Genomic DNA, 23,679 nt, shown 5'->3' with positions numbered 1-23,679 from the left:
ACAGGGAGGGCGTGTCTTTTGGCAGGACCGTCGTTTTCGGGGAAGAGTACTTTTATATTTAAAGTCATAAAAAATATCGATCAGCTTTCAAAGGGGCGAATTAAAAGAATTATCTATTGCTATACGGCTTATCAAGACTCCTTTAACGAGCTACAAGGCGTTGAGTTTTACTCGGATCTCTTCATTTTGGATGAGTTGGCGACAAGCCGCCCGTGTCCTACTCTATTAATTATTGACGATAAAATGGAATTTTCGGACAGGGTGACCCCCTTTTTTACAGTCTACGCGAATCACGGCTCGGTGACCACAATATTCGCGGTCCAAAATCTATATTTCCAGTCCAAAAGATCGAGGGACCTCAGTCTCAGTACCCAGTATTTGATTATCATGCGTAATCCTAGAGATCGATCTCAGATTCGAGTTCTTGGCAAGCAAATGTACCCCGGTAACTCAAAATTTCTAGTTGACGCGTATGCCGATGCGACAAAGAACGCTCACGGGTACATTTTTATAGATTTGACCCAAGCCACACCCGATTCTAGTCGTGTTAAAACAGGGGTGTTTCCTGGGGATGAACTCGTGTTGTACACGCCACTATAAATAGCGAAAGTGCCGACACTTTTGACACTATATTCATAATGGCTCGGACCAAATCGCTGCCGAAACGTCACTGTTATATTAAGAAGCACGGCGAGACTTTGAAATTTCTGTCCAAGGCGTCGCCCGCGGTAAGGAAGGATATATTATTGGGAAGCTCTTCCGGTTTGGTGAAGGCATTTTGTGAAGTCTGTGTGAATGTTTTGAACGGCAATCTGCGACTGTCAAAACGCCATATACAAAATTTACACCCGCATAAAGACAAAATTCGAAAGCTGACAAGTAAAAAGTTGAGCCTGAAGACCAAGCGACGTGTATTACACGCCAACACCCAACGAGGCGGTTTTATTAGCGGTATCTTGTCAATCCTCCCCTTGGCGGCATCGTTGCTGAAATCTGTTTTTGGCAAAAAATGAATTTCAAAAAAGTGATCATATCGCCTAACCCTCTGGCTCCCTCTAACGCGACTGATTTGAACTCCGAGTTGGACCGATCGATCAGTGCGATTTTGACTATGGACGTTTCGGCCGACAAGAAATTGTCCTTATATAACTCTGCCATCTCAAAGTATAAAAGTCAACGGGGTCAGATCGACAAGCCTCTTCAGATGAAGATGACCGACACCTCCAACGGGTTCACGAACGATCAGATAGCCACTCTCCGTGAATTACTGCACGAAGTGAAGCCGGGTCGGGTCACCTCGAAAGTAACACCGAAAGCCCCGTCGTCTCCAAGTACTCCCACCACAAGCAAGATAGCCAAAAGATCACCGCCACTGCAAGAGATCATCAAACGTAGCCGTCGAGCTAACAGGAAGCCGCCCCAGCTCTACGGGTCGTGGACGGGCTACGACGATGACGAGTAAGGATAAATATTTTGATATCAAAGCCCCGGCGAGCTATCGAGGTAAATACTTGCACCCCGACAAGAAGGATTTGAAACAAGAGGATAGCTACACCCTGTTCTATCCGTATACAGGCAAATTTCAGCGACAGAAGACGATCGTCGGCGGGCCATTTATTCAGATCCAGAGTGACCTCATGGACTTGTCTAATATTTCTAGTAGCAATGATGGCTATCGTTATGTGCTGGTGTCAATTTGTTGTTTTTCGAAATACATGTTTTTATACGCCACGAAACGAAAGCGTCCGATAGATATGATCGAGGGCTTCAACCAGGTATTCGCTCATAAGAGGCCACACGTCGTTCAGACTGATGCCGGGAAAGAATTCACGGGGTCGGTTATACAGAGGTTTTTTAGAGACAACCACGTCAAGCACTTTTTTACCAACAGCGATACTAAGGCTAGCGTCGTAGAGCGTGTAATTCGTACGACCCGCAATATATTGAATCGCTACTTTGTCAAGAACCGCACACATCGCTACATCGACGTGCTGGGAGATATCGCAGAGAGCTATAACCAAACGTATCACACCGCGATTTTAATGCGACCGTCGGAGGTTACCAATAGCAACGCGTCTCTGGTGTTCGATAGACTATACAACGGAACCGGACCTCCGGTGTCACCCAAGCTAACCGTCGATCAACCAGTGAGAATTACCACCCGACGTGCCACGTTTGCAAAAGGGACAGCGGGGTCTTGGACTCGCGAGATATTTTACGTACACACACGGAAATGGGGGAGCCCCGCTACGTACACCATCCGAGATTATAACGGGGACGTAATTAGTGGAACGTTCTACGAAAGTGAATTACAAGCCATCGATAAAAAAGACGATGTCTATCGCGTCGAATCGATACAGAAAGTGATCGGGAGGGGGCGCAAGCGGAGATATCTAGTGCGCTGGGAGGGTTATCCAAAATCGATGGACTCTTACGTTGACGGTTTTGTATAAAACAGACACGACAACTCGACCGTGGTAATCATGGATTTATCGCAGCGGGGTACGTTACGGATACCTTTGGTGGTTCTACAGCTCGCGATACTGTTTTTTATCGTGGGGGTAACTGTGTACAACTTATTCACCGAAACCCAGACGGATCTATCCTCGCTAACTAGGGTACTGTCTCTCCAAACCGCCGACGAGGATGACTCTTCTGGTTTTACCGAGTAATTCTTCAATGAGCGTTTTTAAGGGTAACACCGCGAACGATTTTGTAACCCAACTATTCTCCGAGTTAAAATATGATACAGAAAGATATGAGGCATCGCTTGCGGAGGTCATGTTCCCAGTAAGCTTCCAGCCCACGTTCACGGTAGACCACAAGCGGGCGGGTATCGAATTTTCTGACAGCGGGCATCGTCACGTGTATTACATACCGCCCGGCAAGTATCGCAGTGTCCCGGATCTGTTGGAGCAGTTTCGCTTGCGATACGAGAAAGAAATTACAATCAAGCAATATACCGGTGGCGTGTTCGGCTTGAGCTTTAGGTATCTCAAGAGTCGATTTCCACAGGCCGACGAGCCCTTGATACGGGTCAAAAAAATCAGTGGTGCGGGTCCGCGTCTCACCAGCATCGAGGACACGTTTCCGCGTTATTTTACAGTGGAACATCATGTTTTGAAGAAACAAAAACCAATAGAGTTCTTAATCAGACCGAAAACCATCGTGAAAGATGTAGACACCGTTTATATATACACCGATCTGATCAGACCTCGTGTATTCGGCAGCGAGCTAGTACCTCTCCTTCGAAGCGTTCCGGTCACCGCGCAAGAAGGAAAAATACAGCACTGTGTCTATGATAAACCTTACTTTTTTCCCCTGGCCAAGAGTAATATTCGAAATATACGAGTATATCTTCGGGACAAGAACAATAACCCTGTCGCGTTTAAAACAGCTCCCGTTACAGTGACTTTACTGATCCGTCGAGGAGCCGTCAAAGCGTTATGAGCTATATCACGATATTCGGAAGCGGACCCGATTTCACGGTTGAATTACCGGTTGAAATCGAATCGGAGGGTAAACAAATCGCTCTCCGTGAAATTAGCTTCAACCACGATTTTCAAGAAAGAATTGTAATCACAGAACCCACCCCGGCCATGAGCTTCTGGAATACGATTGTCAAAGACGTCACCGAAGTGTATGAGTTACCCACCGGAGATTTTGATAATGTCGACCAATTAATGCAAAGAATTAGCGAGGAACTCGTGAACGGTTATCACTGGTACTTTACGCCCAGCCAGAATCGATTGGTATGCGAGGGATTCCCACCGAATTCTTATCTGCTCACATCTACGCTCGGACCTTACGCGAATTTCGGTAACTACCGTCTCATACACGAGCATCAGAGATACGATATTGACGACATCATCGCGGAGGAGGGAGAGGTTCCGATCTCATTACGCGAGGTTGAGCACATCGAATTCGATGCGTGGTATATCCCGTCGATAGTAAAATCTCAGTATTTATTTATATATTGCGATTGCGTGCGCCATCTCCCGGTAGGTGATTATATGTCCAGACTGCTACGAATCATCCCCGTTACGGTACCGGAAATGAAACGACAGCACGTATCATTCAGGAAACCGTTTTACCTACCCTCCGATGCCAAGAGCTTCCGTAGCGTACGCATCAGCGTAAGAGATTCTCTTGGAAAAGAACTTAAATGTGGTGACATTGAATTGACCCTCCACTTACGAGATGACGTTCCAAACACTGACCGGTGACGGGCCCGTATTTACCCTACCCCACGGAATGGATTGTAAAGGTCTTGAGATTGCTCTTATGGAGATAAACTTTGTTCGTGAGTCGCGCGAAAGCCTCTACGCCTTTATCTACTGTAATGACATCGAGTCGACGCCGGTGGGTGACGCTTTGGTCCCGTTGCTAAGAGTCGTTGCGCTACACGAGGGGGAGCGACAAAACCATATATTTCAAAATCGATACTACGCCAAAGTCAGACTCGACCGTTTCGAGTATTTCTACATCTATATAAGGGACGAGTATGGTGAATTATTGGACATCTCGGGTTTGGACCTCACGATACATCTCAGGGTGTCGTTATGAAAGTGCACTATTGTTGTGACCGAGAAGCCGTATTGCACCACTATCAGACCGGAGCTGGGAATTACGGGTTTTACCGGGGGTCCAGGCAAAGCGGTAGCGGACTCGCGTCGATTTTTCGAACCATAGGCCGGGCGGTCTTACCTCTAGTGTCAAAAGGCTCCAAGATACTAGGGAAACAAATCCTCCGTACCGGGTCGAATATCGCGAAAGATTTGGTGGCCGGGCGCTCGTTCAAGCAATCTGCTATATCACGGAGTAAAGAAGGAGGTCTAGAGCTTCTCGATACCGCGATCGGGGGTCGTAAACGAAAAGCCACGAAAAAGCTTAAAAAGGGCGCGCGGGGAGGTACTTCGTCAAACAAGAAACGTAGACGGAGAGATATATTCGATGGCTAAATTGATGCACGAAAATTCGGCCGAGTGCCTCAACAGCGGATTAGATATTTTCACGGTACCACCGACGCAAACGGCGGTCGCCGACACCAGTACGTTGATCGCCACCCCGGATAAATTGGGCGATGTCATTGAGATTAACGTGAAAGGTAGCGATCATTACTTGGATTTGTCCAGCTCGTTTATGAAAATACAACTGCAAGTCACCAAAAAAGATTGCACCACGATCGGGGGAGACAACGTCGCTGTCGTGTCGGATATATTCGACGCCTTATTCAAGCAGATCGATCTGTATCTGGGCTCGAAGCTGATCACCACATCGGACAACAATCACGCCTACAAAAGCTTCATTTTTCATCTACTAAATAGCTCTCGCGCGGCCGGCGAAACCTATCTGAAATGTATCGGCTGGATCCCGGATACGATGAAACAGCAGGATACTTTCACGGCAGACAACGTCGGCTTCACGGCACGAAAAGCCCTGACCGCCGACAGTGCAACGCTCGAGGTCATCGGCAAGATACCGCTCGGTTTATTCGACCAGGACAGATATTTACTAGATAACGTGGATCTGTCGTTGCGATTGATCCGTAACGATGACGATTTCTGTCTCCTCGGGTCTGCCGACTCTAAAATCATACTGAAAAAAGTGGAATTGCACGTCAAGCAAATTCAAGTTTCAGACTCTGTCAGTTTGGCACACAAAACGATGCTTCGTACGCACACGGCGAAATACCCTATTATAAAGCTCGAAATGAGTAATCACTCTTTTGGAGCGGGTGATACCTCCATTGAGAAAACGCTGATTTCTGGGGTCATGCCTCGACGTATCGTGATTGGTCTGGTCCCGACAGCTGCCTATAACGGTAGTAAGACTCGAAACCCCTTTAATTTCTGTCACTATCACGTCGGAAATCTGGCTATCAACGTGAACGGGAAGCTTTTGTACGGGCGTAATTTCAGATTCGATTTTGATAAAAACACAAACCTCGAGGGGTTTTTCAGCGTCTACCAATCCACCGGGAAGTGGGATGCTCAGGAAGATCTTTTTATCGACTCTGAGAATTATAAGGCGGGATACACTCTGTTTGCGTTCGATTTGACCCCAGACCGTACGCATCAAGGCTGCTTTCAACTCGAGAAGACCGGGTCCGTGAAGCTTCACATGACCCTGACCGCGGGGTTGCCGGAAGGAGCGACTCTACTGTGTCTCAAAGAATACCAACAACTTTTGGAGATCTCAGAGAAGCGCGAAGTAGTGTCCGTATGAACACCGACCAAATTAATCATATTTTATTCAATCATCACGACACGCGAGATTTATTTGCCGGGACTTTCGCTATCGATTTATTGCCAGCAAAGCTACTTAAGCCGTACGCAGTCGTTATCAATTACGACCCTAACGCGAAGGGCGGCTCGCATTGGATCTGTATCTTCGCCGATCAAGATGGCACGCACTTTCACGACTCTTTCGGGATTCCGCCTCTGAAGAAGGAGATCTATAGGTTATTGGGCGCGGACGATTATACCTTCACTAGTGTGCAATTACAGTCTTTACGTTCGTTTGTGTGCGGCGAACATTGTATCGCTTTCCTAATTAGAAAGGGTCAAAGTGTAGGTACCCTCGATTATTTAGATGCTTTTGGTTCTGATAAACGTGTGAATGATCGCCTCGTTTTTGATTTTGTAAACAAAGAAAAATCTACTTTGTGAACGCTCGTGACTTGTATTTTCAGATTGTGTATGTTCAATAAACCTTGTACAGCATACGTTATAGTCTTTTTACGAGCGTTCGGGAGTCGTTGGCATCATAAAGATCATACTCGCTACTATCCTGGGAGCAAAAAGAGGTCCACTACGACAGTATGACGCAGACCAGAATCGTTACCTTGCATCGTTTCGTCTGGCCGAACGCGTTGACCATCCACCTAAAACACGAGCCGGGATCTCCCATACGGATCCGAAGGAACAAATACTATACTGACGTCATGTTTGACGGGCAAATATTCCCAAATCCCATCATGTTTACACGCAATTGGATTAATCAACCCACCGCGGAGCGACAAGTCAAGCCAGGAGAACTATACCGATTCGTCGGCGTGCACACCATTGAAATTAAAAGTCGATCCATTGTTATTCGTGGGAAAATATAATAAATATCAAATACACAAGTCTCGTGTCCAGAGGCGAGGTAGAATCAGGAGTGGAAAAGTACAAGTAGAAGTACTCCAGTCTGAGTACAAAGGTCAATCCAGATTCGTTTTCTCTCTATCGTTAATTATTCCCCCTTTTTTTTATTGCCGCACACAAGGTCATAAAAGTATTGCTGCAAAATTGAGAATGAGCTAATTCTTACACTGTTTATTATCTTGATAATGTTTGTTTGTTCTTTATAAATCGTGAATGGGCGTCGATCGCCCAAACATATTACTACTTCTACTGAATACACGTTCCACTGGCTCACTAGATACAGGAATTGACGACCATCTTTGAACCACACTCAAGAGCATTGAATACTCATTCTTTCTAGTCATTCAAAAATGCAAAGAATAGCGTTGTCGGCGGAATTCGTCAGTTGCATTGATCTAACCCAGTAGTTCTTAACCTTGCCTTCGGCGCCCCCCAAGGGAGGCTGGCGATTTTTAAGAGGGCGGAAACGCTCGGGGGGCGATATGGGGGCGCTGGGCTCAGGGGACGGTATGGCGGCACTGGAGAAAAATGGCTTCGCACGAGATGATGTGGTGGTAGGACATATCCTTAAAGAGTATTCAGAGCAAATTAACACCGAAAACATCGTTATATATAGACTACGAAAGACATATATAGGTTCAACTGTCCATGGGCGCCTAAATGACTGGCACCGAATGTTCCTGTCTTGGCAATCTGAACCTCAGAAGACGAATTCCATCTGACAGGGAAAATTATATGCCAATGAAGAAATACCAATTTGAAATCGTGTTCGTCTTTTAGTTTAGTACGATTGGGCGACAGGGATATCTAAAACTAGATATTCCTGTTGGGCGATATCCCTGTTGGACGATTCTATATTTTTTGATATAGCAGACAGGAGGTCACGGAATAACATCATGCCAAGCCCCGAACTACTGCCATCTCCGGCTAAGCAAATTTGCGTTGTCACCATGTTACAGTTGCATTGTGGGGAATAGGCTGGACGACTTAGTACAGGCGCTTATGGAAAAACGTCCAGTTTTAAAGTATATTCGATTCGTATTGGGTTTGTAGTATTATACGAATGGGGCTTTGAATGAATAATCATCGTAACATTCAGGATTTGTTTCAGCCCAATATCTCGTGTTTATATCTGTGTTATCTGTGTATTTCGACATATCGAAGACATCTCGTTTTGGTGGTAGTGTTTGTTGCGCCTATGGGTGCAGTAAAAGGCAGAAAAAGATATCCACGGAGTCATATATGAGAAGTAATAGCGATGGCAGTAGCGATGAAGAGTCTTTGGTAAAGCGTCGGCATCCAAGAACATTTCACCGGTGAGTGAATGGCAGAATATGCAGGGCAGCAAGACTATCTTTGAAGAATCAGTTTCTATTTTTAATATCTCCTTATCATCGCAGTCAATCAATGTCCAGATAAGCCACAGCATCAATGAATAGGCCATGTTAAAGTGTCATTATACCAGAACATTTTGTCACAAGTATATGGATGTTGGTATGATCAGAGCATACTATATCAGCAGTCCCAGCACCATGTCAGTTCATCAGTATATACCTGTAATAGCATGACCAGCCAGGTCACTGTTTGTATTCTGTATGGGCAGTTCAGCTAATAACTAGCATAGTACTCAATCCTTGCTTAAAATTGTCGTGAAGGTTGGAGGTAGGACTAGAAGGAAAGGTATAATCGTGGGCCATACGTTTTTGTCCAGCATAGTTGAATAATAATTCTATATTTCTGGTGCCAGATGCCCACACTACAGTTCAAATTGCTAATTCCGTGGTCGAGTTCATTATAGCTTTGTGCGTGCGAAACGTTCGATTTGTCTCGTGTAAGATGTTTTTTTTAGGTTTACCTTTGGCTTTAGATTTAAAAGGTTACCTAATAGTATATCCTTCTGGCGTAGAAAGTAACAGATATATTTAAATCGACCAAGATAATTTCACATATGTTCCTGCTACTTTTATCATCGTTCATAACAAAGAATGGTCAATTTGGTGTGCTTCGTATCATAGAATTACTTGTGAACCGATACAATGTTCTCTACAACGCAGCTTTCCTACCAATGATTCCCTGAAAGAAAGATGGATAGAATGTATTAGAAGAAAAGACTTGGAGCCAGCAAGATCGTCGGTAATCTGCTCTGATCATTTTTCAGAAAGTGATATTTACCGTGTTGGCGGGAGAATTCGTTTGAGGACGAATACGGTGCCGACAAGATTTCTGAATTTTCCAAAATATATGAGGCCAAAGGTACGGTAGACACTAGACAGTGACTATATATTTATAAAGTTTGAGTTCCAATTACTATACCTTTATTTTAGCCCTAGTTAACATAAAATTCACAAATTTCAGGCTTCGAACAACCAACGAGTGAGACCTTCTGCAGTTCCAGATAAGAAACGGCATTATGAACACAAACCGCTGAACCAGAAGTAGTTCTTCACGACCACAGCTACTGTGCGCACACGTCTCCTCGAAAAGTCGTTCAACAGCAACGCCGTAGGGTGGCAGAAATTAAAAAGAGGTTGGTTGCAGCCAGAATGAGAACATACTGTCTGCAAAAAAAGTGAAAACTCTGGATGAGGTCATTGCATCTCTTAAGAAGAACAATTTGATAAGCGATTCGTGTGTAGAGGTAATGTCACAAAAATTCAGTGGTCTACCAAGTGAGCTCTTGCAACGTATGAAGCTACAAGCTGGTGGAAGAGGAGTCAAATACTCTTAAGGAACTGCAATCATTTGCAATGACGCTTCAGTATTATTCCATTAGGGCATACAATTTTGTGCGTCAGAATTTTCAACTTGCTCTTCCCCATCCAAGTGTGATAAGACGCTGGTATGGAAAACTTCCCGCTGAGCCTGGCTTTACTAGTATTGCCTTTTCTGCTATCAGAGGAAAAGTAGAGGCATCAGCAAATCCTGTAATATGCTCCATAATGATGGATGAAATGTCGATCCGCAAACAGGTTTTTTGGGATGGAAAACGATACCGAGGATATGTAGACATGGGTACAGACTGTGAGGATGATGATTCTTTGCCTCTTGCTAAAGATGCATTAGTTTTTATGGCTGTTTGTATCAATTTATCCTGGAAGATCCCGCTTGGATACTTTTTCATTAATGGTTTAACATGATCGGAACGAGCAAATTTGGTCAGAATTTGCATAAACAAGCTTAATGAAGCGGGTGCAACTGTTGCTTCATTGACATGTGACGGACCTTCATGTCACTTCGCAATGCTTTCTGCATTAGGGGCAAATATATCCTCCAGGAACATTGTGTCTAGTTTTACTAATCCGTATTTACCTGATCATCAAATCCAAGTAGTTCTAGATCCTTGTCACATGCTAGTAGTTAGTATGATCGCTCATGATGTGGCAGGGGCTCTTATGGGCGGGGTGGTGACTCGTATTGAAACCCGGGGTGGTGACTCGTACTTTCAGACCCCCCTTGTGGTGGTGAGTCGTAATGGGTTCTTATGGACGCGGTCGTGATTCGTACTTTCGGGTATAGGCTGCGGCGGTGACTCGTATTGAAAACTCGGGGTCGTGATTCGTACTTTCGGGTATAGGCTGCGGCGGTGAATCGTAATGAAAACTCGTGGTCGTGATTCGTACTTTCAGGTATAGGCTGTGGCGGTGACTCGTATTGAAAACTCGTGGTCGTGATTCGTACTTTCCCGTGATTCGTAATGATTCTTATGGACGCGGTCGTGATTCGTACTTTCGGTATAGGCTGCGGCGGTGAATCGTATCGAAATACTCGTGTTGGTGAGTCGTATTTTCAAGCATAGACGGCGTTGGTGAGTCGTATTTTCAGGTATAGGCGGCGTTGGTGAGTCGTATTTTCACGTATTCTTACAGGGTCTCTGCTGATTCACCATGTGTTCTTATGGGTGCGGTCGTGATTCGTACTTTCGAGTATAGCCATCTCTCGCGCGGTGTTGAATATGTACGAGTCACCAACAATAACCACACAAACGGAAACGCGGCCTGTTTGCGAGGGGATTACGCAGTGTGCGTGCGACCTATATTTCGAATGACCCGCGCGCTGAATTGTTTCCCATGCAGCTGTGTGCTACTATCGGTTATTACACTAATCCATTCAGTGCGAAATAGTTTGCTAAATCTAGGAATCAGTCGCATGGCGTTACGTTAGTAATTGGTTTACCATAGAGCCGGCGTGGACGGTGATTCGAATACCGACAAATTTTCACTTATTTCTGACCCAACCCTAATCCTCTGTGAAGTTGACGCTTATTCAAAAAAGGTGTGAAATAATTGTAAAATCTTACGTCGGTGACACGATAATGCATCAGACATAGCGATCTAGTTATAGTACGGTATCGGAATCCATTCGCGAGATGTTCTATAGGTAAATTGAGATAATCCGAAACGAAATATTTTGACTTTGGTGTAGTGTGAATTGAAATAGGATTGACAAACATGACTATCAACTTAGTATACAGTCCCATATTGATATTATACGCACATTGATTTGAAACAAGTAATGGAACATTGCAACTCTATTCGCGATCCGACTTTTCGTTTGTCAAAGCGACATTTTAACATCTTACCATACTCAAAAGAATTATTTACAACATTAACAAGTGTTCAAAATCTAGTTTTCACTTACTTGATTATATCACTGCAACTCACAAATTTGAATTAATTCATCCTGGTTGTATTCGTATGATCAGTCTTTTTTATTCAATTGTAAAGGTCGTTACTATTCTGAAGACAAAGTAAGCTATTTACTAATCGACACATAAATGACTTGACATAAACATATTATATTTTGAGTATACGAGATTTGGATGTCTGAACAATAACTGAGAAATAATTTATCACAATAAAATCCGTATGTTACAGCGTAAAAGATGTTTGAATGTCAGCAACTCTGTACGGTAAAAGTTACTACCACTAATTTACCCGACCAACTCGTCATGATCATTCCTGAAATCAACACAAATATGACCACTGACTTGAGTTAACCACAAAACAGCATCAAGTTTTAAATCCACTTGTAGCTTACGGAATATTTGAATTCTGGTTACGTTTTGTTGTAATTGAGTTAACGGAAATAGTATTACGTCTCGACATCTTACCATCATACCATATTCAAAGAATCAACCACGAAAACATTGTCAAGTAAATCCGTTACCCGACCAACTCAAACAGTATCAATATGAAAAACAGCCAAACATACACGAATCCATACAATCACTAAAACCTAAAATCCATAACAAGCTTGGTTGTATTCATATCCCTACGCGTCTTTTTTTATTCAACTTGAAAAGTCGTTACTATTCTGTAAGATAGAGGAATTAATAATACGCGGTATATTCCGCAAGACAAACTAATTACTACTCGGTATATTTTGTAAGACAAAAGTAATTACTTTTAAGTGTCGGCGACTTGAGATTAACATAATATGTTTGAGTATACGAGATTTGACAGTCTGACCATCGTAGTTGAGAATTCTTTTCTTACAATCGAACACAGGTGTTATATCAAAAATTATCATGATGTAAACGTAAGTATTGACACATTGATTTGACATATGAGATTTTGTAATAGTTGATCATTACTTTATTATTAAATTATATGCGTTAATTAGACCGCGCGTTGTGGTAAATGTTATGACAGCAACAAACTTTTCAGTACCAATGTTATTAACATATTAAGCTGCAAAACTATGTGTGTCTGAAATGTTCTCGATAGGAAAATTACTCCACCTTGGTAAAAATCACTCGGCGTATCGCGGATATCAGAAAATATTTCCAGTAACCAAGACTAAAGATGAAACGACAATATCGGTATTATTACATTCAACAATCAGTACAATTATTAAAATCTATCGTTTGCGATAAACAGCACTAAAGATGTAATTATTCCAGTATTCATACATTGAACATCCGATACAAAATGCTTTATTATCCCGATTCGCAACGGATAATTGAAACGACTAAGTGTAGAGTCAGTATATCACAATGACACGTCGTTACTATTGAATCCAGCAATTGATACGATTTATTGTCGGGATTTGTGACAGTGCGTTGAAACATACACAACTTTTAGAGTGTGAAAATATCACTTTGGGTATCGAGTACCGTTTGAAGCGTGCGATCAATACATAATGCCGTTCGCAATCTCTAAGTCGTTGTGAAGTCTACAGATTTACACTTCAAGACTTTGATCAACACAGAAGCAATTAGGAATATCTTTACTGGATGCATCCTATTCTACTAGACTTGAGTAATACACAAAACTCATAGCATTAACAAAATCGCAATAGGCACTTCACCGAAATCTACAAAATATGTTTGTATTGGTACTCAAAGTAGTGATCATAAATTATCATTTGAAAAAGTAATTGTAATCATAAAACCAAACTTGCGAAAGTCATTACCATAACATAGGAATATTGTAGGTTGCTTGCTTAATGTATGCCGGAAATATTTGTAGAACGCTTACGACCAAAGAAATCGGAAATTTCCCCCCATTGTCATTCGTCAAAGTATATGTTGTCACAATACTCATCCCGTAAAAGATCTTACTTGTATCAGATTGAATCGCCGGTAATTAACTCGCTAAATCAAACCATAAGGAAATTTCACTCACTCATCGGATTATGATATTAAACAGCGTCGCTTAATCGGCGTAGATCGTTTTTCTAAATGCAAATCATACCTGACCAACAGAAAAAATTTTTCACTCACCTTGTAATGAAACCAAGTGGTGGGCCTTCGTTCAATATTTTGTTTGTGTCAAATACTTTGCAATAAACACACTGGAGTGGTCGAGCTTTACATCAGCAGACTGCAATCTGTAAATCAAGCTTACATCCGACTTGTAACTGTATCGTTCACCTAACCGAGTTGTATGCACAGTTTGATATTTTTGTTATTTGGTAATTGCTGAATATACTACTTCGAAATACTCCCTTGAACGTAATTTCCATCATCGTAATAATCGAAGTACATTTGTGTCGAATTCGTAACGGCCGACTATGACATGATAAATTTTTGACAAGTTATGCTAGGAAGATTGGTTGTATATCACGAAAAATAATTACCGCTCATATTGATACTATTATCCATTGTTCGGTATTTTCAAACGAGTAAAATTTATTACTTGAGTTACTCCGCCTAATGCAAAGGTAAACACAACCGTCTTTCAACATCACAAAGACATCGATACAAAGTATACAATCAAACGCAACAAGTTTTACTTTTGTAGGTTGTGTATGATTATCCTGCATAACTCATTTCTTACCAAAGCCATATGAAATATATTCATGTTACACGAAAATATTCCCATGCTACAAACTTATACAATGATTGGTGGTGCTTTCAAAATGTTTCGATACCTCAAGAACTTTATTGTCTCAATGGATGTTCATGTATCTTAATATTCAAATAGTTCAACACAGAACTAATACGAACAGAAACATCAGAGTTGTTTACACAAAAGTTTGTATGTGTACAGTATGTGAATACCGTGTGTAAGCCCAGCACAATTGTGGTATCCACCCGAGTTTAGTAAACACAATTTACGACACCGAGGTCGCGTCATCTTTCGTAAGACGACAAACCAAGGCTTCAGGATATGTCCATGTCATAGCAATAAATCAGCTACTCCAACAACAGAGTGCATATGTTTTCTAGTTACGGTGCTTACATCTTACACACAAATCAATCTACTTTGCTAACGAAAAGTGGTGAGTCATCATATGGTTGTCCTCACAACTAAAACATACTATCATACAAAATGGTCGTTATAGTTTGCACACCAACGGTACATCGTTCAAGTAACAAGTCTCGAGAATCCAGTTATTCAAAAACCGTGAAAGTATTTCTACACCAAGTCGTTATGTTGACGAAAGCGTATATTGTAATATCATGATCGATTTGCATTCGTTGGTCACAAACTGTCACTACTCTAAATAATTCTTTTTCACTCCAACACAAACGCATACTTGTCACCATTCGTTTTCATAAAGCAAGAGTTCAAGAAACTTACTTACTACGACATGAATTTTTATTTTTATGTTGTGTAAATAGGTAATAATTAATTCAAGTACCACTATATCAACATCATCGAGTTGTGCTAATAGATTTACATGTGGTCTTGTGGTTTTAATCGAAGTACACAGCACAGTCTAATGTAGAGTCATCTCTATTGTACAGCAACTCGGTAATCGAAATGCATTAACATTTAAACAACGATCTTGGTTCGTCACGCTGTCGCAACACTCTGATACTCTGCACAAGATGTGTAAATCCTTTTCACACTCGTAATAATACACTAACGGGATACCGGCGACAACGTTTAACAATACCAGCGACACTAAACATACGATACCTACCCAAGTAAAAATATCATTTTCACCAAGAGGTCAGCCGTCACCTGTGTACAATTACCATTTGCCCTTGGGGTCTAGCGTTACCCGAGTAACAAAACCCCTTTTTCACTTGGAAATATATTTATTCTCTGGGTAACAAACCTTTTTCACTTGGAAATATATTTATTCTCTGGGTAACAAACCTTTTTCACTTGGAAATATATTTTTTCTCTGGTTAACAAACCTTTTTCACTTGGAAATATATTTTTTCTCTGGGCAACAAACCTTTTTCACTTGGAAATATATTTTTTCCCCGGGTAACAAACCTTATTCCCTGAGCAACAAACCATTTTCACTTGGTGGTCCGTCGTTTACCCGAGTAAAAATATCATTTTCCTTTGGAGATCCGGCGTTTACCCAGTGTAACAATACATTTTCACTTGGAAAAATACTTTTACCTAGAGTAACTAATCATTTTCTCCTTGGTAACAAACCCTTTTCGTCTGGAAACTATCATTTAACTGAGTACCAATACCGTTTTCACTTGGAAATCTATCTTCTCCCTGGGTAACAATATCATTTTCGTTTTGAAAACTGACAGCCACACCGGACAATTTGATATTTTTGTATATTGTTACAACGGGCAGTGACAAAATATACACCAACAACGACTCCGATACGTTTGTCTAATCAAATATTCACTTGCTCTGATGCATCCCATCAAAATCATTGGTTACTCACATACAATAACAATGAGCTGTTGTACATCGACATGTATGTTTTCGGAATTGGCGAATAAAGAGGTTTCCGATATGTCCGTGATGTCCGGTTCGTGCTTTGGATATTCAAGAGTCAAAATGTCTGAATAAAACACCTCCTCGACTTTGGTAACTGGTTGATACACGGATAATGGTGTTCGGAAAACGGATGAATTTATGTTCCCCATCGCGCTAACAACTCCGGGTTACTTGTGAGTTTCCTCAGGTCTGTTTACTATATTGCATCTTTACTGATCAATACATGTCGCTCCAGTCAGCTGAAACCGGATCACTAATATGAGAAAGTGTGTGGGGGCCTGATCCGGATATTCACTCATGAACCAACGACCAATGTTCAAGTAAACATGTTACAGACCGTGTTTTGTCTCCATGAAAAATACCAATGCATACACCATCACATACAAGTAACGTCACGATTGTTCGCAAGTATTCACGTAAACGAGGTGCACATACAATGTGTCGGTGTACAAACATCATGGAAAACAAATTCATGTTCTCTCATCATGCGATGACTCTGTACATTCAATGTGGACATAGATGACTTGGAGACAGGCAAGCAGCCATATTTGGACGTAACATGGTCTTAGTATGAACCGACCTCCACCCAACTTGTGAAAAATAAATCTCACACGAGTACAGCCCTTTCACGGGTTCACACCTTGATTTTGCAAGATTGTTCGGATTCTCAGGTAGACTTGTATCGTGATCCAGACTTCGACATATAGTAAATTTGGGTTGCGTAACTCGCTCAATCCCTCCACGTATTGTTCGTCCTAACCTACCAACTTTTTTGCTGAGACCGCAGTGTTTCACATGGTATAATGTATTTGGCGATCACCATCGTTATCAATCTTTCACGCTATGAATATGTCAGATGTCGCTGCTCCCACATAACGACTACAGATAAACATCGTGAGCAGTGACTCCGGATTGAAATCATAAACAGGGACTCTGTCTGTGTGTGAATCTCGAGTTCGATTACGATTAGATAATGTAATCCAAGGTGTGTGTGCGAGTTGAAGGCTTATTTCGTGTTAATCACACCGCAAGAGGGTGTTATCTCGTAATTCTACAGGTCGTTATAAAACGCGGTTGGAAACTTTTGGTCTAGTTGATCCAGCTACGTATTGAAACGGTGCACCCACGCAGACCATTGAGAAAACGTTGTCGTAACCTGACCATATCCACGAGTAAATATGGGACTACGCGTAACTGTCCATAGATTCCTCTGGCCCCACGCCGTGGTTTTACGACACAGACAAGATGCAGCAGTGGAAACATTGAAAATGAAAAACGATACCTTGGTGACATTTGATTTGGATTTTACACCTGATGAACCATACACTCGATTGGTACATTGGGATGACAACTCTATCGTCAAGGTTGAGGGAAATGAAACGTACAGATTTGTTGGTGTTGTGGGTATTCAGCGAAAATCAGGGTATATGATTGTGTATGGTTCGCATATTTGACTGAGAATATATCAACATGCATAATGCGCTGTCAATTGTATCATGCCGTATGTCATCTATGCCCACATTGAATGTACAGAGTCGTCGCATGATGAGAGAACATGAATTTGTTTTCCATGATGTTTGTACACCGACACATTGTATGTGCACCTCGTTTACGTGAATACTTGCGAACAATCGTGACGTTACTTGTATGTGATGGTGTATGCATTGGTATTTTTCATGGAGACAAAACACGGTCTGTAACATGTTTACTTGAATATTGGTCGTTGGTTCATGAGTGAATATCCGGATCAGGCCCCCACACACTTTCTCATATTAGTGATCCGGTTTCAGCTGACTGGAGCGACATGTATTGATCAGTAAAGATGCAATATAGTAAACAGACCTGAGGAAACTCACAAGTAACCCGGAGTTGTTAGCGCGATGGGGAACATAAATTCATCCGTTTTCCGAACACCATTATCCGTGTATCAACCAGTTACCAAAGTCGAGGAGGTGTTTTATTCAGACATTTAGACTCTGGAAAATCCAAAGCACGAACCCGGACATCACGGACATATCGGAAACCTCTTTATTCGCCAATTCCGAAAACATACATGTCGATGTACAACAGCTCATTGTTATCGTATGTGAGTAACCAATGATTTTGATGGGATGCATCAGAGCAAGTGAAAATTTGATTAGACAAATGTATCGGAGTCGTTGTTGGTGTATATTTTGTCACTGCCCGTTGTAACAATACACAAAAATATCAAATTGTCCGGTGTGGCTGTCAGTTTTCAAAACGAAAATGATATTGTTACCCAGGGAGAAGATAGATTTCCAAGTGAAAACGGTATTGGTACTCAGTTAAATGATAGTTTCCAGACGAAAAGGGTTTGTTACCCAGGAGAAAATGATTAGTTACTCTAGGTAAAAGTATTTTTCCAAGTGAAAATGTATTGTTACACTGGGTAAACGCCGGATCTCCAAAGGAAAATGATATTTTTACTCGGGTAAACGACGGACCACCAAGTGAAAATGGTTTGTTGCTCAGGGAATAAGGTTTGTTACCCGGGGAAAAAATATATTTCCAAGTGAAAAAGGTTTGTTGCCCAGAGAAAAAATATATTTCCAAGTGAAAAAGGTTTGTTAACCAGAGAAAAAATATATTTCCAAGTGAAAAAGGTTTGTTACCCAGAGAATAAATATATTTCCAAGTGAAAAAGGTTTGTTACCCAGAGAATAAATATATTTCCAAGTGAAAAAGGGGTTTTGTTACTCGGGTAACGCTAGACCCCAAGGGCAAATGGTAATTGTACACAGGTGACGGCTGACCTCTTGGTGAAAATGATATTTTTACTTGGGTAGGTATCGTATGTTTAGTGTCGCTGGTATTGTTAAACGTTGTCGCCGGTATCCCGTTAGTGTATTATTACGAGTGTGAAAAGGATTTACACATCTTGTGCAGAGTATCAGAGTGTTGCGACAGCGTGACGAACCAAGATCGTTGTTTAAATGTTAATGCATTTCGATTACCGAGTTGCTGTACAATAGAGATGACTCTACATTAGACTGTGCTGTGTACTTCGATTAAAACCACAAGACCACATGTAAATCTATTAGCACAACTCGATGATGTTGATATAGTGGTACTTGAATTAATTATTACCTATTTACACAACATAAAAATAAAAATTCATGTCGTAGTAAGTAAGTTTCTTGAACTCTTGCTTTATGAAAACGAATGGTGACAAGTATGCGTTTGTGTTGGAGTGAAAAAGAATTATTTAGAGTAGTGACAGTTTGTGACCAACGAATGCAAATCGATCATGATATTACAATATACGCTTTCGTCAACATAACGACTTGGTGTAGAAATACTTTCACGGTTTTTGAATAACTGGATTCTCGAGACTTGTTACTTGAACGATGTACCGTTGGTGTGCAAACTATAACGACCATTTTGTATGATAGTATGTTTTAGTTGTGAGGACAACCATATGATGACTCACCACTTTTCGTTAGCAAAGTAGATTGATTTGTGTGTAAGATGTAAGCACCGTAACTAGAAAACATATGCACTCTGTTGTTGGAGTAGCTGATTTATTGCTATGACATGGACATATCCTGAAGCCTTGGTTTGTCGTCTTACGAAAGATGACGCGACCTCGGTGTCGTAAATTGTGTTTACTAAACTCGGGTGGATACCACAATTGTGCTGGGCTTACACACGGTATTCACATACTGTACACATACAAACTTTTGTGTAAACAACTCTGATGTTTCTGTTCGTATTAGTTCTGTGTTGAACTATTTGAATATTAAGATACATGAACATCCATTGAGACAATAAAGTTCTTGAGGTATCGAAACATTTTGAAAGCACCACCAATCATTGTATAGGTTTGTAGCATGGGAATATTTTCGTGTAACATGAATATATTTCATATGGCTTTGGTAAGAAATGAGTTATGCAGGATAATCATACACAACCTACAAAAGTAAAACTTGTTGCGTTTGATTGTATACTTTGTATCGATGTCTTTGTGATGTTGAAAGACGGTTGTGTTTACATTTGCATTAAGCGGAGTAACTTAAGTAATAAATTTTACTCGTTTGAAAATACCGAACAATGGATAACAGTATCAATATGAGCGGTAATTATTTTTCGTGATATACAACCAATCTTCCAAGCATAACTTGTCAAAAATTTATCATGTCATAGTCGGCCGTTACGAATTCGACACAAATGTACTTCGATTATTACGATGATGGAAATTACGTTCAAGGGAGTATTTCGAAGTAGTATATTCAGCAATTACCAAATAACAAAAATATCAAACTGTGCATACAACTCGGTTAGGTAAACGATACAGTTACAAGTCGGATGTAAGCTTGATTTACAGATTACAGTCTGCTGATGTAAAGCTCGACCACTCCAGTGTGTTTATTGCAAAGTATTTGACACAAACAAAATATTGAACGAAGGCCCACCACTTGGTTTCATTACAAGGTGAGTGAAAATTTTTTTCTGTTGGTCAGGTATGATTTGCATTTAGAAAAACGATCTACGCCGATTAAGCGACGCTGTTTAATATCATAATCCGATGAGTGAGTGAAATTTCCTTATGGTTTGATTTAGCGAGTTAATTACCGGCGATTCAATCTGATACAAGTAAGATCTTTTACGGGATGAGTATTGTGACAACATATACTTTGACGAATGACAATGGGGGGAAATTTCCGATTTCTTTGGTCGTGAGCGTTCTACAAATATTTCCGGCATACATTTAGCAAGCAACCTACAATATTCCTATGTTATGGTAATGACTTTCGCAAGTTTGGTTTTATGATTACAATTACTTATTCAAATGATAATTTATGATCACTACTTTGAGTACCAATACAAACATATTTTGTAGATTTCGGTGAAGTGCCTATTGCGATTTTGTCAATGCTATAAGTTTTGTGTATTACTCAAGTCTAGTAGAATAGGATGCATCCAGTAAAGATATTCCTAATTGCTTCTGTGTTGATCAAAGTCTTGAAGTGTAAATCTGTAGACTTCACAACGACTTAGAGATTGCGAACGGCATTATGTATTGATCGCACGCTTCAAATGCTACTCGATACCCAAAGTGATATTTTCACACTCTGAAAGTTGTGTATGTTTCAACGCACTGTCACAAATCCCGACAATAAATCGTATCAATTGCTGGATTCAATAGTAACGACGTGTCATTGTGATATACTGACTCTACACTTAGTCGTTTCAATTATCCGTTGCGAATCGGGATAATAAAGCATTTTGTATCGGATGTTCAATGTATGAATACTGGAATAATTACATCTTTAGTGCTGTTTATCGCAAACGATAGATTTTAATAATTGTACTGATTGTTGAATGTAATAATACCGATATTGTCGTTTCATCTTTAGTCTTGGTTACTGGAAATATTTTCTGATATCCGCGATACGCAGAGTGATTTTTACCAAGGTGGAGTAATTTTCCTATCGAGAACATTTCAGACACACATAGTTTTGCAGCTTAATATGTTAATAACATTGGTACTGGAAAGTTTGTTGCTGTCATAACATTTACCACAACGCGGGGTCCAATTAACGCAAATAATTTAATAGTAAAGTAATGATCAACTATTACAAAATCTCATATGTCAAATCAATGTGTCAATACTTACGTTTACATCATGATAGTTTTTGATATAACACCTGTGTTCGATTGTAAGAAAATAATTATCAACTACGATGGTCAGACTGTCAAATCTCGTATACTCAAACATATTATGTTAATCTCAAGTCGCCGACACTGAGAAGTAATTACTTTTGTCTTACAAAATATACCGAGTAGTAATTAGTTTGTCTTGCGGAATATACCGCGTATTAGTAATTCCTCTATCTTACAGAATAGTAACGACTTTTCAAGTTGAATAAAAAAAGACGCGTAGGGATATGAATACAATCAAGCTTGTTATGGATTTTAGGTTTTAGTGATTGTATGGATTCGTGTATGTTTGGCTGTTTTTCATATTGATACTGTTTGAGTTGGTCGGGTAACGGATTTACTTGACAATGTTTTCGTGGTTGATTCTTTGAATATGGTAAGATGGCAAGATGTCGAGACGTAATACTATTTCCGTTAACTCAATTACAACAAAACATAACCAGCATTCAAATGATCCGTAAGCTACAAGTGGATTTAAAACTTGATGCTGTTTTGTGGTTAACTCAAGTCAGTGGTCATATTTGTGTTGATTTCAGGAATGATCATGACGAGTTGGTCGGGTAAATTAGTGGTAGTAACTATGACCGTACAGAGTTGCTGAAATTCAAACATCTTTTACGATGTAACATACGGATTTTATTGTAATAAATTATTTCTCAGTTATTGTTCAGACATCCAAATCTCGTATACTCAAAATATAATATGTTTATGTCAAGTCATTTATGTGTCGATTAGTAAATAGCTTACTTTGTCTTCAGAATAGTAACGACCTTTACAATTGAATAAAAAAGACTGATCATACGAATACAACCAGGATGAATTAATTCTAATTTGTGAGTTGCAGTGATATAATCAAGTAAGTGAAAACTAGATTTTGAACACTTGTTAATGTTGTAAATAATTCTTTTGAGTATGGTGAGATGTTAAAATGTCGCTTTGACAAACGAAAAGTCGGATCGCGAATAGAGTTGCAATGTTCCATTACTTGTTTCAAATCAATGTGCGTATAATATCAATATGGGACTGTATACTAAGTTGATAGTCATGTTTGTCAATCCTATTTCAATTCACACTACATCAAAGTCAAAATATTTCGTTTCGGATTATCTCAATTTACCTATAGAACATCTCGCGAATGGATTCCGATACCGTACTATAACTAGATCGCTATGTCTGATGCATTATCGCGTCACCGACGTAGGATTTTACAATTATTTCACACCTTTTTTGAATAAGCGTCAACTTCATAGAGGATTAGGGTTGGGTCAGAAATAAGTGAAAATTTGTCGGTATTCGAATCACCGTCTTCGCCGGCTCTATGGTAAACCAATTACTAAAGTAACGCCATGCGACTGATTCCTAGATTTAGCAAACTATTTCGCACTGAATGGATTAGTGAAATAATCGATAGTATCACACAGCTGCATGGGAAACAATTCAGCGCGCGGGTCATTCGAAATATAGGTCGCACGCACACTGCGTAATCCCCTCGCAAACAGGCCGCGTTTCCGTTTGTGTGGTTATTGTTGGTGACTCGTACATATTCAACACCGCGCGAGAGATGGCTATACTCGAAAGTACGAATCACGACCGCACCCATAAGAACACATGGTGAATCACCAACACAGCCTATACGCGAAAGCACGACATGCGAAAGTACGACGTGCGAGAGATGTCTATACCCGAAAGTACGAATCACCGCC

At 40.7% G+C, this 23,679-nt stretch overlaps 2 protein-coding genes across 4 annotated transcripts in view; one reads left to right on the top strand and one right to left on the bottom strand.

Annotated features, from left to right (window-relative positions):
* Nucleotides 1–23,679, top strand: part of LOC145452080 (thiosulfate:glutathione sulfurtransferase-like) — a 152,357-nt gene that overhangs the window by 78,736 nt on the left and 49,942 nt on the right. The gene's annotated exons all lie outside the window — the stretch shown is intronic.
* The window catches only part of LOC145452064 (kinesin-like protein KIF23), a 504,115-nt gene that overhangs the window by 463,358 nt on the left and 17,078 nt on the right, over nt 1–23,679 (bottom strand). The gene's annotated exons all lie outside the window — the stretch shown is intronic.

The sequence above is a fragment of the Botryllus schlosseri genome, chromosome 12 (assembly GCF_051294905.1).
Source record: "Botryllus schlosseri isolate E-star chromosome 12, Bs_hap1, whole genome shotgun sequence".
Classification (NCBI taxonomy): Eukaryota; Metazoa; Chordata; class Ascidiacea; order Stolidobranchia; family Styelidae; genus Botryllus; species Botryllus schlosseri.
This window is presented reverse-complemented; position numbering and strand designations above follow the sequence as displayed.